The sequence below is a fragment of the Vanellus vanellus genome (genome assembly GCF_965231255.1).
Source record: "Vanellus vanellus genome assembly, chromosome: 12".
In the NCBI taxonomy this organism is placed as follows: Eukaryota; Metazoa; Chordata; class Aves; order Charadriiformes; family Charadriidae; genus Vanellus; species Vanellus vanellus.
Window position 1 is genome coordinate 15570021 of NC_138917.1, and position 16562 is coordinate 15586582.

The following is a 16562-nucleotide window of genomic DNA, read 5'->3' on the forward strand; positions in this document are numbered from 1 at the left end:
ACTCAAAGCTGGCACACTCATAAATTCAGTTGTAAGATGCTCAGAAATAAAGCCCAAACCATTTCAGGTGGCTGCCATCACCTGTTCCAGGTTAGATTCATTTCAACTGTGAGAGTTTGAAGCTCAGTTTTCCTAACGCCACAGATCACTTCCCCAGAAGCATCGTTCTGCATCCTCTCTCTGCTCACCTGTACCTATACCATGGTACAGGTGGATGTTAACTTGCGAAGCGGCACCCAGCAGTAGGCTGAGTCCCTGTGCACTGTGCAAACACACATCTCCATGGTCTGTCTTGGAAATTTGCTTTCTGGTCTGCGACTGCTTTTTGCTAGTGCTCGCTTTCTTTGCTCTTTCTAAGTTGCTGGTTTCCTATACAGAGATTGTGATCAATCGCAGTGTTTCCGCCGATGTGTTATTTTGGTTTCTATGTATGTGTTAGAGCTGCATTCAGATCTCCTCCAAGGAAGAGCTGTATGCCAATTTTGTGCTTAAGTGTAAGAGAGTTGAGACTGATTTAGACTGCTTACTATCCGCCAGTGCAGATGATGGAGAGAGAGAGGTACTATATTCAGATCATTGTTTGGAATGCAATCATAACCTGTTATCTCAGGTAACTGCCTGAATTTTTCTTTTAAATTTACATTGTGTTGGAGACATATATATATATATATATATATATATATATATATATATATCTCCATCCTGTTTCTGATAGCAGTAGTCCAAACAATGTTTATTCCTATTTTAGATAATCTGAAAATACTGGCTTTGAGGTGTACTGTGTGTAAGTGTACAAAATTATTTTTATCAACAAGAATTTTTCAAAGAATGCTATTTCGGTGGGACGAAATTACTTGCTTGTCACTACCAGCTGAGATTGACAAGCCATTTCAGCTGCAATGAGAAAGAAAATAAAATCTAGAAATAGTGAAAGTTTCTTGAAGTATTTCTAAAACACTTTTATTTTAAAATTCAAAATTACTTCCTCAATTCAAAATGGATCCATTTTACAGAATAGGTGTAGGAAAATGAAAACAAAAAGCCATTTCACTTCAGGGCAAAGAAAAGATTTCTGATAATCGGAATTTATTTTCCATTTTGTGATTCAACCACTAAACCAAAAATGTACATCATCTGCTCAGCTTTCTATGCTTCTACTTTTTACGTTTTACCTTGCTGTAATACCCTGATCTGATCTAATCTGAAATATATCTTGTAACCAAATAAAATGATTGTATACCTTTGTGACAGAATATAAATAACAGTAATAGTGAGGGTTCTGCTTTTACTAGCTGTGGACTAAGGGGTTCCTAATTACATCACGCTACTTTACAAAAATATCTTATGGGACAGACTGGCTGTGGTGTTGGAGACGGCATGCTCTGTGGTGTCCCTGCATACACTGTAAAATGGAGCTGTGAGTCCTCCCTCAGAGCCGTATGGCAGCATGTGCGTGGCAGGAGCCACGGGGCCCAAGAAGGCCCAGTGCCAGCTGGCTATGCCCGGCTGGAGTAATGGACCACTGCTGGTCATCCTGGCTTGTCCTCAGCCTTGCGCTAGGTCTGTATCTTGCGTTTTGCTTTTGCATGTGCAGCAGGGAGAAAGTACTTGCCATACCGTCTCTCCCTTTGCTATATCACTCTGCATGATAGAGAGAGAGCACAGTATAGCCTCTGTATAGAAGCTATTTATAATGGAAAGAATGTTGTGGTGTTGTTGTGGATTATATGGTATTTTTTTATATTGTACTTCAGAAGTGGGATAGCAGCTCATTGGTAAATTCGGATGAATGTGTTTCAGCGCCCAAAATGAGGGGTAGTCATTACAAACGTGTAGAAATCTATTTTGGGGGAAGGTTTAGCTTATGGGTTATACCTTAAATACTATATAAACGCAGTGGTCTTCCACACGGGTCTCGGTTCATATTTTAGACACTAACAAAAGTCATGTGCGGGTGTGGAGATGAAGTCAAAGGATGGATCATCTTCTGTTCTGAATACATATTGCCAGCTCTACATACATCAAAAACAGTGAAAACATCAAGACTGTAACTTAAATATGTGGGAAGAACAAACTTGGGGCATACGGGATAGAATTGAGGAAGAAAAATGAGAAATGTTTCATTTGCTTACTTTAAAATGGGGAGCATATAGGTTTCTCTATTTGTATTTTTTCTCTCATTTTCTTTTACTCAATATGTATATTTTAATTTTTTTTACACAGATTTTCTTCTGTCTCTTTTTAAAAAACATATTCTTAAGTACGAAGCTAGTTTTGCATGTCTGCACTTTGCCATTATTTTGCAGGGTCTCATTTTTCTGTAGTTATAGCCAGATGAAAGATGCGTGACTTTTGCTTTAAACTAATACAAATGAGATGCTACCAAATGACAAAACTCTGAAAATTGGGGAAAAAAAGATAACTCACAATCTCTCCTTAAGTTGTGCAGTTATCAAAACAAAGATTCTCCACAAATATATGAATTATGGCTATGGTTAGAATCTTTAAGGGAACTTTTTTGGCTTTTCTTACGCTGCGTTGAAATCTCATATTAACTAACAACTACAAATCCATGTACAGTTAGATGTATAAATGTTAGACCTATAGATAGACTAGAAGAATTATCTAGGGAATATGGAATTTGTCATATAATCTCATGTACATCTCATATTCAACTTTTCTGCCACTATGCCAAACTAGATACAATCTTTCTAAGAGGGAAGTTTTGCCCTCTCTTTTTGTCCTAGGATAGGACCCTGAAATTCTGTATATTTCTTCAATGGAGTATCAGGTGAGTTTGTGGAAAGGGAAAGTAGGCGCCCTTTAGTCGAGGAATATTTTCATCTGCAATGGATACAGGCCATAGAGGAATGGAGAGAGCTGACTAAAGCTACACAATGATCCTGCGATACAATAAAGATTAATTTTTCAAGGACTTCATCTCCAGTTCTGTGAGAAAGTTGAGCACATTCTAAACTTTAAGTATTTACTTACGTCCTTGCCCATTCAGTAGGCCTGTACCTGTGGGCAGTATGTATCTCATCATACTCACTGTGCCTGCTAAAAAAAAAAAATAAATAAAAGAAAAATCACTTCTAAAAGAAAGCCAAGGTAAAATCTTCAGAATTGTTGTTGTACTAAATGTTTTTGAAACAAATCCCCTTTGACGTTGCTTCATTTTTTTGACCTTGACAGAATTTTTGCTTACAGCTCAAAAATAGGTGCGCTGTGAACTGACTGCACTTGTGTCTTTATCTCAGAGAGTCTCTTTGTGGACTTACCTGAAGTCAGCTCAAAGTCTTGATCTGAAAGGATTGTAATAACACAAATAAATGCAAGTCAATGAAAAAGAAGTTGATCTTCAGTAATAAGTTAGCATCTTGTTTTGGTATTAGTGTCTGAAGTATTGTACATAAGTTAGTACATGATGTTTATTGGGAGAAAAATAAAATAACTTCCATACCGTATAGCTAAATGGTTTTCAGCAATGTGTTTCTGCACATGACCGGATTATTGCTCCAAATTTTTTTTTTTTAGCAGGTAAAATAGAAAACTAGATTATGAAATTAATTTAATTGAAACAGAATAAAGAAACAATATATATTTTTAATCTCTAAAATAAAAAACTTACGTGATTGTTATTAGTGTGTGTTGTTCTAAGTGAATTTAAATTGGAATGCTTAGTTCTGTCACAGTACACCATGAGATTTTGAAGGCAATTCTCCATTGGCTTCCTGATATTTGTTTAGTGATATTACCATGTGCTTGAGAAGAGTGCCAAACACAAGAGGGATTTTAATATTTGTATGACTTAGGCTTACTATGTGATGTTTATCTTAAGCTCAAGAAGCTGAAAAAAATGTCTCTTGCTGTTGTGATTTGAAGTCCTGCCAGAGCTCAGGCATTGGCGGTAGGATATTACCTTGGCTACTTCCAAATGGCTGTTGACAATAATCTATTGCCAAATACATATAAAAATCTCCTTACAGATAAAAACAGAGCAGGCAGTGTGAAGAAGGATGCAGATAATGCATCACCAGGTGAAAATATTAATAAAAAATTAGGCAGGCTGAGTTACTATCCTCAGTTGAGGTATTTATTCTCTATTTGTTCTGCGAACAATTTGTTGTTTGTTCTGCAGCAGATACTGGAGGAGTAGACCAAACCGTGCATGTGGTGATACTATTGAGATCTACTTTTTACCTTACTGGGTAAAAATTTGTTTAATTATATATAACTGGCTAGATACTCAGCTCAGTATAAATCAGTATGACCTCATAATCTTTAGTAGTCGAAGTGGCCAATCAAATATTAGCTATTGTTGTAGCTTACTCTTTGGTATGTGATAAACTGTATACCAGAACTTCACATTTTGATGCACAGGGGTTTTTTTCCTTACGAAATTAAAAAATCTTCCTTACCTGTAGCCTTAAAAGTTGTGTTCCTCCAACAGTCATCTCTGTGTCATTACAATTTAATTTAAAGATAACTGGGGTAACTGTCTGTGAAGAAATAGCTCAAATGGATTTTTTTTATTTTTTTTTTTAAGTGTGGTATAACTTTGTATTTGAGGTGCCTGTGTACACTTGGAGGCTGGTCACCGACTTCTGATGAGCTTCTGCTGTAATTTTGGTCACTGGGTAGTGCCTTTATGAATTAGTTGTAATATGCTTTCACTTATAATTTGTGAGAGAGTATTAGGCTAATTCTGCCAAAAATATATGTAATAAACATGGGGGGAAAAAATCAACATAAAATATTGCCTCACATTTTCATGTCTATTTTGAGAGGTGAGAATCTTACCTTGATGAGCATGGTGTTAATGGACATATGAAATCCTTTCTAGTTAAGAAGTCAGAAGACCTTTAGCTCTGCCAGTGAAGCAAGCTTGCATAGGTCCAGTTGTATTCTGTTCCTAAAGCTAATTGAAATTCTTCAGAGTGGTGAAGTAAACACGGACTTTTAGAAATTTTGTAAAAACTCCCTGAAATATAATTTGGAATGTATTTCCTCACTTTGATATAAGAGTGTAAAGCTTTATGAAGATTTATAATCACAAAATCATAATCAGTATTCATAAAAATTCACACAGACCTACTGTGTGATGATTTTATCCGTTCTAAATTACTTTCTCCCATAGCTCATCATTTATTTCAGTTCAAAGAGAACTAAATTGCAATGAATATCCTCCGTCTACCTTAAAGTGTAGAATTTTTATGCCCCTAAGCAGCAGAATCCTGAACGTTGAATTCCATCGGTGCTCAGGAGCAGGATTTCTGATTTACTGATGGTACATCAATAGTATCAATTCTTTAATATGAGATCCAAAAAGCTACTAAAATTTGCTTCTATTTTTTTAAGTATGCTAAATCTATAGTCGTGTACAGACTATAGATCTTGCCACTCTTTCGTAGTTAATGCAGTAAAAATGCCCAAATACCTTTTTTCTCTTTTCTCTTTTTTCTTTTTTCTTTTTCGTTTTTTTTTTTTTTTTTTTTTTTTTTTTTTTTTTTTTTCAAAAAGCCTGGGGCCTGATTGCTAATAGCCTATAGCCTATACCTACTTTGGTTGTTTGATGCATGAGCGTCAAACTGGATGGCCTTGAGAGCAAAGTCCCCAGCTTCCCTCTTTCCCTGTGTGCTTCCATCCTGAGGCCAATTAGTGCAAGCTTGATTTTTTGACCCAGCAGGGCAAAGGGGTTTCTGTTTCTGATAACCTGCAAATATTTTCACCAGTCTAGAAACAGTCAGAAACATCTACTTCTTTTGATAGTCCATGACTTTAACTAGATCTGAGGTTCTTCATATAAACAAACCTTGGCTTTTGTGGATCAGATTTAGTTTAACTGGGGCCATTGGTTGCTGTATTGCTGAAAAAGCAATGCTTTTTAAAACACTGATGCTAGCAGCAGCAACAACATTTAAATAAATGCAGTCAGATGTGATCACTGTTAACTTGCCTCTTTTGCCGCTGGCCTTAGAACAGCATTCTGTATGACAACTCGGTCTTTACTACTAAAACATGAACTTTTTAATGGTGAAAAGCCAAAGTATCTATAAAAACCTTTCACATTAATCAAACTGTGATGAATCCTGGCAAAAATTGCGATATGGTCTTTGAATTCTGCATTTGAACATTTGCATCAAATATTATTGCTTGTCACACTAGAACAGATCAAATAAACTCCATGAGTTTGGGCTGCGTTATCTGTTTTAAAAATGGACCTGGTAAGACTTTTATCTAAATGTGCAAGTAATCCTTGCAGAACAGGATCTGTTATTTAAGGTTGTGCAAGGAAAAAAAAAAAAGAATTAGAGATTGGTTTTTTTACTCACGCTTCAACCTTGCTGACTTTGGTATACCTCTGCTGGGTCTTTCTCACCCTTCTTTTCCACAGTTTCAACAGGTCTTTGCTATTTGCAGATTTAGTTAGAATAGCCTCTCTATCGTAGATAGATATACCATTGGAAAAGTTGTACAGGACCTAACTGAGGAACTATGCGGTAGGAAAAAAGTCTGGAACTTGCAAGTAGTTGTTGTTAGTACTCTGTTGGCGTAACGCCTATTGACTTGTGCTGGAAGCAGCTTGCCAGGAGCTGGAGGTGCTGATCCTTTACTAATTCTTAGAAAATTTTTCATACAACTCATCTCAAATTATTAATAAAACAAGAAAAATTGTTAAGAATTAAATAAGTCATGAGAAATTGTGTAACATAAACAAAGTTAGAAAACATTAAAGTTCTTGAAAGAGAAGAAAAATGTTTTCCTTTGATTTACTACAGAAGCATGAACAGATGTGGTAGTCCTAATGGCCTTCTGTACAACATAAAAACTAAAATGCCTTTTGTTCTGACAGTTTTTAAAGTATTTTGAACTGTGGTTAGGGATACCAAAAAGTAGATGAAAGAACTTCAGCTAGAGGTGGTTTAGAGAACAATTTCAATGTAACTGTGTACTGTCTTACCTTATTTAATATAAAACTTTACTGATTTGATTTATTAATAATTATATCTCGCTGTATTCACGTTTATGCTCCCCAAAGAACAAATCATGTTCCCTTGCATCAATGAGTGTTTAAACATACAATATGATATAGTCCAAGGAGCACACAGTCTGGAGTAGATTAGGCAGAGCAACACTGAAGAGACACGGGGATTGTGTCAGTTAGGGCAAAGAACATGTTTTGAGTCCCCAAAAAAGGGCCGAGCCTCAGCTGGTTTGCCAGCTGTGTCTTGTGTGACTCCAGTTACAGGACTTTACCTGAGGACCAACAAAATGCCCCGTGGAAAGGCCAGATGACAAGCCTCCTTTAAAGAATATTCAACTAAGAAATCCCAGTGTCGATAACAATAAGGCACAGAAGATGTAACCTGGTGCTTTCACTCGGTGTTCTGAAGAACAGGGCTATGATACCTTATTACAGCTTTCTTTGCCTGGAAATTCTGCTATGAAATTGTGCTGATAATTAACCTTTGTTGTTTAAATTAAATAAAAATAACCACCTCACTTGAGTGCAACTCAAAATGGATCTGCTAGCCCTTTTAATTGTGAAAACACTTAATCATGTTGCAATGATTCGGACCAATTTCCTTCTGAAAGACGTTGAAATGCTCTGCTGCTTGTGTCTATGGGCCCAAATGGCTTGTAAGAAACAAGGCTACAGAAATGCTTTTTACACTAGTTGCTCTGAAACGTTTCTAGAATGCTCTGCCTGGTTCGCCTTTGTGGAAATGACATTTTAGGATTTTGGAAACCAAAACCGTTCTTTCAGATTATTCAGTAACTTAAACACAGCTTCTCTCAGACGCCTGACTGTGGACACTCTGGGTTCATAGTTTTTCTTTTCAAGGGCATCTGGTACGGGCAATATGTTACTCACATTTCGTATTTCTCGGGTTTCACTTTGTCTTAGCTCCCCAAATAAAGTGTCATGTGCGTGCAGACTATACAGTGGAAGTGAATTACTGTTCGCTTTGGGAGTTTAAAATATACGCAGACGGAGACAGTAGCTATACGCACCTTGACAAGGACTTAATTCCCTGGGAATCCTTGTTGCTCCAGATAAGGTGCTGGCGAAGTCCTCTGGGAGATCCCAGTTTCTTGCAGGCAGTTTGTGTCCAAAATATGGAAGCTGTATCTCCCAGCTCCAACTCTTCTCTAAGCCTGCTTTGACCACGGAGTAAATCTTCCTATCCCTTCTCCCTGTCTATTATCTCCTTCCCCACTGATGTTTGCCATTACCAACAGCTTGCCCTGACCATTAAGTCGCTGACCTATACCGTCTCTGTTGCTTTAAAGGCCACCATCAAGACTGGCTGAAGATGTCTTTCTTCTGAACTGAAAAAATTTTCTACTGTCTGAACCCTGAAGTGCCAAAGGAAAGCATGTGAACCAGCTCCGTTCCACCTGTTGCCTTTTAAAGGCAACGAGATTTGTGGGGGGGTGGTAATACTCCTCTTCTGTGCCTTAGCTTGCGTATTTCCTGACAGCTACGGTGGTGTCAACCTGCTGTTTTCTTTATTCTCATTTTTGTTTTGGAACGGAGTTCATTTCACAGGGCCGACTCTCAGTCTGTGGACTGTTCTGGTCAGGAAGTAGCTGCGCTTTCAGGTGCGAGTTTATGCTCTTGCGAGCGTTTGTTAACTTTGGCTTGGAAGTTATGCCGGAATGATCTTTAGTTCAGACACAGTTTAGTAAAAATTTCATTAAGGGAACACAGAAAGAAAAATAGAGAGTAAAGGCCTGGCTGGTGTCCTTATGCTCAGGCGGTGTCGTTAGCTGGGAGCAGCCCTTCAGCAACAGTTTGGCAGCTGAACTGCCGTGCCTCGGTGAAGGGAGGCTACCTTGGAGGCACTACAAAAGGCCAGTCTTAATTTATTTCTTCGTATTCCAAAGCAAATTCTTTGTCTTCAGTGGTGTCCCGGGAATGTATGTGTTTGTTCACAAAGTGTAGCCCTGACACCTGTACCTACTTAGGGGAGGGCTTTGAATGGAACCATACAAAACTGAAACAGAATAATTTTCAATTTTATGTATTTAACGCTGTATGATATCACTCTAGCCGTTCTTTCTCTTCCTCTACCACAATAAAACTGTAGACAATACTCTACAGGAAACTTTTATATATAGTGAAAGGGCTTTTATTTTTGGAAGAGTATAGTTCTCCACTTGGTGGTCTGCCTGTTACAAGCAAACAGTTAGTTTAGAACACTCTTCAAATCAAACATTAAATGCTGGCTAATGTCATTCTTGATTCTGGGACAACTAGTTTCTGCAGTACGATCCGCTACATAGCACTGGGAGAATATTTTATTATATTTTATAAGTATGATATATTTTATTACAATTATTCTGCTAAACATAATGGTAATAAAACATTTATTTATAGAAATCGAACAATAGGTATATAGCTGGGTCTGAGCATAAAGTAAGTCTGCATGGTTTTTTTGCAGGCAGTTAGGAACTCTTTCTTCCAATGATCTTATCTGACTGGATGCTATGGAGGAATGTAGGATAGCAGCAAATCCAAAATAAAAGCTGCTCCAGAGCTGCAGGGTATAGTTTCCCCACAGTGCTAACGTGGTCGTATCAGCTCAGCTCAGATGAAATGGGAGAGAAGAGAGCATTGCGCGTGCATATGAAATACTCCACAGGTATTTTTGGAGATGAACTGATGAACAAAAGGTGAACACTATAGAGAGAGTGCCTTGAAACTTAAAACAGGAAAGAGACATTAGGAGAAATAATGCAAAGTGATAGCATACTGCCTCCAAGCATAGCAATGCCAATGTTTTAAATACATGTGGAGAAGATAGTGGTTTGGTCACAGGTCTCAAAAACATTGCATTTATTTTAAACAATTTTTAGCTCACCAGTCATGCACTTTGGGGAAGAGTGTATTATAGCCAGCTAGCAGTACTGCGTTATATGCCCCGTCCTTTGTGGAGTCCTCCGTCCTCTTAAAAGAAATAAATGTGGAATGGACATGGGTGACTCTGACCACTAAAACTGCAGACTGTATAATTTCATGTGCTCACTCAGTCCACTAAGATACAATATGTGCCACATTAAGACAGTTGTGTTCTGACAAGATAAAAAATTTAGATGTTTAAATTGGATGGGACAACTCAAAAAGGTCATCTTTTCTTAATTTTAAAAGGTGGTTATAGTATTTTACCAAGGAAACACAATCTAAAAGTTCTTTCTTTCAGAACAGTTTTCGTATACTACATATGTCTATATATAGTACACGTATATTTCATATATAAAAGGTTGCTTAATAAAATAGTTCTATTTCTCTCCTATTGTATTTAATTACCAAAATTGTATATGCATTATTCTGTTCTGATTGTAAACTCTAAATTAATTTAGCCAAGCAAATGCAGTATGTTTGTTTTTAATCTCTCTCTACATTTTACATTTTGTCCGCGCACTAGAGTGTTATTATATATGTTGCATATAATTATTAGGTATTTACAATAAATGACATGTTGGTTTCATGTATGTCTACAAATTCCTAAATTCCTGAATTCCTGTATCGTGATACTTTAGAGTATCATTATATCTATAAATTTAGGAACAGCAGTATTTCTTTTTGTTCATTGCAAAATGGCAATCCAAATCCATAATTTGTAATCTTATTTCCACATTTAGGTCTAGTCAGTGGGGAACAGCATATTATGGATTCAGGATGAGTGTGAAATTATGGATTTAAGCAAAGTCTGCCTCTATAAAAGGATGATATCCCTTGATATGGGGATATGATCTGGTGTTTTAAATAAGCAGTTGATAAAACATACTTCTACTGCTCAGAAGGAGATGGTGCATGGTATTTTTACAGGAGGTCAGTATTTCTGACTTTTATGTGAAGTCAAGACAAAATAATTATATGGGTATATTTTAGACTGCTTTTTCATATCTCCTCTATGTTTTCTGTCTTATATTACAGTGCAGGATTCCATTGTTTCTTCTGTGACACTCATGGCACGCAGGCTCATACTTCCGTTTTAGATACAAGGAATTATGTGGTGTGCAAAGCAGCATAGTTCACTGGATTTTTTTTTTTTTTTTTTTTTAAATGTTTGCTTACACCAGTGGTAGAGAGAGGATGTAGCTCTAGATCTGAAAAAATGACAGGCTGCTTTTCTGAAATTGATTGTGGAGAAAGAAGGAACAGAGCACAGGAAACTGAACTTGAAAAAACTTTGGATCTAGAATGGTTCATTGCACTGCTCACCCCTGTCACTAGAAGGCTAGACTCCTGGACATTGCCATTTTGGGATAAAAAAATAATTCATAAACACCTACTAACTACAGGAAGAAAAAGGGAGTTTTCTAAGAATTTGTTCTCTTTGGTGGCATTTTACTTTGTCAGAATATCCATACTTCAAGTTGTAGTAGCAAATGTTAAAAATATTTACGTTGAAGCTATTCCAGTTGATGCCTTTGCTGTCCTGAATTTTACTGAATCAAATATATGAATATTTAATATTCCTAAATGTTTCCACAAAGCCTTATAGCTACTTTCAGGGTAAAATTCAATTGCCTCTGGCTCACATTGAAGAAGAGCTTCCTTTTGAAACAGCTTTTCTTAGAAAACAGTGCTATAGAGCATGGAGCAATGGAATTGCTATGCAAAATGTTAGGGCAATTTCTTTTTGCCTTTAGGTTATACGACTAGCTGACATTTCAGCACAAGGATCCTTCAGAGCAATATAGAGAATTTGATGTGACAGTGTCTCCGAATCGACCGCTGAACTTAAAAAAGTATTCATACAACATATGTAGTAGCCTCTCATGTAATCAAAGAGTTTCCCCTGTCTTGTTTCCACACGTAGATGTCTCTTTTCTTGCTCTCATTTTTATCTTGACTGAAGCATACTTAAATGATCGCACTCCACATACACATACACGCACCTCGCCTTCACTTTGCAGGAGTATGCCTCTATGCGTTGCCATTTCTGGTTCCCCACCTCTTGTGTTTCGGTCAGATTGCTTCTCTTGCCAGGAGTGTCAGCTGAGAGAATATTGTAAGTGCAGGAGAGCTAGCAGCTCCTTGCTTCTGAGAAGGCGATAGCAGGAAATGTCAAAGTCTGTTCTCATCAGTTTGGATTAAAGCTGGATGGAATATTTGGCAAATGCATTAAAGACGAAGCAGAGCATGTTGGAAAAGTGCAATTTCAACAGTTAAATTGACAAAGGAACTAGCAAACAAGTTTTTATGAAGTATTAGACAACCTTAGTTATGTGGCTTTGTTGACTTCCCATAAAATAAAAATGTCTGTCTTTTTTTTTTTTTTTTTTTTGTGAAAATGCATTTCACCTAATGTTCCTGAAAATTGATAATGAAAGGAAGTAATCTTTGGGGTCAAAATTTCAATGAATGGGGTTGAACCAGGTTCGTTCTCCACAACAGTAACTTGCTAGCTTGAGTGCATGGTTTGTTATTTCCAATTTCCTCTGCGGTTTATTCAAGAAGCTTGATGGGTTCATCTGCTTTCCCAGAGCAAATAACATCCTTTCTGACTGGTGGAGTGCAGAAAAGAGGCAAGCCAGCAGAAGTTGCTGAAAAGCATGGGTTTCCTCCATCGTGGTTTGAGAACTTGTATTCTGGTCAACCCTGCAGTATTTGGGTGAGAAAGTGCACTTCAGTGAATGGAGATGGTCTCCCTTTTTATCTATGAAAAACAGTGATTGTGCAAGACAGGTACACCAAAACAGCATATCAATGACTTCAGGTGAAAATCTCTGTAGGAGGACATACAACTGCTGTGACCTTCTAGTAAGCTCCAAATGGCTTACTGATTCACTTTGATTATAGTGTTATTCATTTCCTATGTTCAATAATTTATAGGTTGTTTATGTGTTGCATTGTAAAAAAAAAAAAAAAAAAAAAAAAAAAAGCCATAGCTTTTTGATCTTAAGGTGGGTGTTGCTGCCTTTTGCAGTAGCAGAAAGTTTGAAAGTCATAAATGATTACTATCCTTAACAATCCTTTACCGTACAGATATTTTACAATAAACCAAGGGGACAGGACATTCTGTAAGTTTAATGGCACATCACTTAAAACATCATATAATTACAAGGTGTAGGTTGGAATAAAAATTATACCTTTGCAGGTTAAGTAAAGAATCACTAATAAAATTGTAACAGACATACATTATACAGCATGGGGTTCATAATGAATAATTGCTAGGTTATTAGTGCTTAACAGATTAAGGGTACTTCCATTTATTACTGTGCTCCACTAAGGATGAGCATTAATTTTTTTTTTCAAAGCAAATTCACTGGAAACAGACAGTTTAAAATTTATGCTTGTAATGATTGCTACATGGTCCATTAAGACCACCTCTAAGTGAGCTTAATTTGTAGCAGATAAATGTACATGTCTACATATTTTTCAACGTAGTTTATGGTGCATCCTGCACAGCTGTGCCCAACTGATTAAATCCTCACAAAATTTAAATAGGAAACCCATTACATAGACAGTATTATATCCATTTATCATACACATATTTTCAATTTAACTCTCTAAGCCTTTGTGCGGGATATTTTCACTGATTCATTAAATATGTATAGCGAGGCCATTTTCTCTTCTGGTTTGTTTTGCCCTTTTGTTTTCTGGGTTGGTTTGGTGCCTACTTTTCAGTTCTGTCATCCAATAATTAAGAACTTCAGCAAACCGAGCATCATCTACAACAATTATCTCGGTAATGATCCCAGATATGACAGTCACTTACAATCCTAGATCTAGAGAGCTGTTATCTAGGGAAAAGAAGCAGGGCTATAACAAGTATGTAGGGAAAGGTGACTGGTACTAATACCCTCATTTGCCTTCCAGAATGGATTCTGAACGCTAGATTTGTCCTGACAGATAGACATGCTAGATGCTGAGAAAGGTTGGGATTACACAAATTTCTTCCTGTTATTTAGCATTTCCCATTAGTTAGCACTGGGCATCTCCTGATTTTGCTGAAATGTTTCCTAGGATCCCATCCTGAACTGTGCAGCTTTATCTTTGCTTTAGGTGTTTTGAGTCTCATATAAATTGTAGTTCTGGATTCTAGAAATAGGATTAGAAGCATTTGTCCAATTTTAGAGATCAAATTTAGCTGCTCTGAATTATTATCTGAAATCCCTCTTATCATCATTATCCCTAGAGTAAATTAAAGCTGTTAGTTTCATGTGCCCTGAGCCCTACGTAAAATAGATGGTATGAATTCCCTGTTAGTCAAATACTGCCCTACTTGATTCAAGGCCATAGATCTTTCTCTGGATCTCCTGCTATGATAAAAGTCTTAATTGTCATATTCTGCTAGGGTGAGCCTCTGCAACTGTGCATAGGTTTATTGAGTACAGTAGAGCCTGTGCTAATGGAACACTGCAAAATAAGGGTCAACTTTTGTTTAAGCTGTAGGGATATATTTGCTTATCTTAGGGTATCAAAAGGGAAACAAGATTTTAAAAGAACAAGGATAACTAATTATTGCTCGTTCATTTTCACATTCCCCTAGTTACATGCCAGAGGCAGACTCTGTACTCTTCTACAAACTGAACAAACATACAGACCCACAAGGAAGTGTTGATCTCCAAAATCTTCAAGAATTGAAGATTTCCTATGAAAAGAAATGGCTGTTTAAACAATAGTTCCCTGGTAGCTGGCTCTGTTCTCTTAATGTGTGTATAAAATTGAATCGTATGTCCATTTTTTTTAGCAAATGGGTATTTTAGACTGAAAGTAAAAGAGCTTAGTAATTTTGGTTTTCTGTGTGGCGCAAATAGCGACAATGATTTATTATAACCATCTTTTGAGCCTACCTTTGAAGCCATTGTGTCCTTAGCTGATTTTTTCCCCAAGGCTGATAGTGTCAGTCCATTTTCCACAGGAACACCAAAACTGATAGATGGATGATAGATTCAGATGACAATTAGAAACCAGAGTATATCCCTGTATTCTGAAATTTGTTTCAGTATATTTAGAATTTTGATTATGTATTAACTGTAGGAAAGTATTGATTTTTGTTTGATGAAGATGAAAATTGTGATGTAACCGTTTGCCAGCGTGCATGACCCTTTCGTAGGATGTTGGTGTGGGCTAGAGCTAGTCCTGATGTTCTTCAGAGCCTTTCATGTTTGCTCTGCTCAAGCCTGTGGTTTGAATTCTCACTTCACTTCTTTTCCTTTTAAAAAGCAGAATCATCTGTAGGAAGCAAGTGGGATTCCCAACTGTGAACCCCGAGATAGCGCACCTCTGTTCTCCCAAACAGCAGCACCAAGATTAAGACAAGGACAGTGAATAATGTTTAGAGCTATGTCATCCTTGGAATGTAGTGGGAAATGAACTTCCCAGATCTTGAAGACAGACTAGAAATGTCTGAAGAGTTCTAGGGAAAGGATGATGTCCTTCATTTGAGGTGCAGGTGATGGAAGCAGGCACTGTTAAAATGCTGAGCAATTCTTTTGTTATTCTGAACCCCCAGGTGATCTGGTGGTAGTCCCCACACCTAGAATCAGTGCTGGTGGCTCAGTGTTTCAGTTTTTTTCTTGGATGAGAAACATATTCTCACCCTGAATGTTCCCTCAGGGTATTCCTGACACCTGACCCTTCAGACAAACACTTGGAGAACCAAATGCCTGCTATAAAATAGAAAAGTATAGTATATCTTGGAATAAGATGTATAAATGTGATATTATAGATGGACGGTATCTTAGAAGGTAAGTGCTTAGGAACACAGATAGTCAAACAGTGGAAAAAAATTGTCCTGGATATTCCTTTCAGTTCAAGTATCACGCGGAAATAAAGGCTGGCTGAACTAGGCAGTTCTTCAACAACCCATAGGTGAAGTCACAGGTTTTAAAGACCTCTGTGAGAATTTGAATGTCAGGACCCGAGTTCCAGTTCATTCTGAGACATCTGTTTCTGTGTTCGTTTTTCTAGTCGTCACTGCCGGTAGGAATCAGTTGTGACTAGCAGAGTGCTGGCTCAAGGGTCTGGACAGTTGGTGGGTTCTCCAAAGTGTGAAAACAACAAGTTTCTGTCATCACAAGTGAGAAAATAATATTGCAAGTGCATATGATATTATTTCTAGATTTCAGAGAGAGAATGTTTCAATGGATAAAGAATTATGGGTAATAAGTTGCTTGCAGGTAAAGTATGAACCTCTAATATTATAAACATGCTCATTGTTTTGTTTTCTTTCAAAAGTGGGAAACTATTCGCTAGGCATATTAGTAGCTATCCGGTATCAGAAGATATTTTTCACAGAAACACAAAACGGTGTCTTTCAGCTATGTGCAAGTTTTTGGAGGTTTGTTGGTGGTATCAAGAAATTGTTGACTGTGAGATTCTCATGTATATGTAGTCATCCACTTCATCTCTATAAAAACAATGTTTGTGCTTGTGATTAAACTGTTCTTTGTGTGTTTAGTGGGTAAAGATTTTAACAGAAGTGTTTATTTAAAAAGGCATAACAGTGCAAATGTATGAACCTGAGGAGGTTTGTGTCACAATCTGTTATCTTGAAACCTTACCAAGACAAACTTACTTCAGGGGAGTGTCTTAT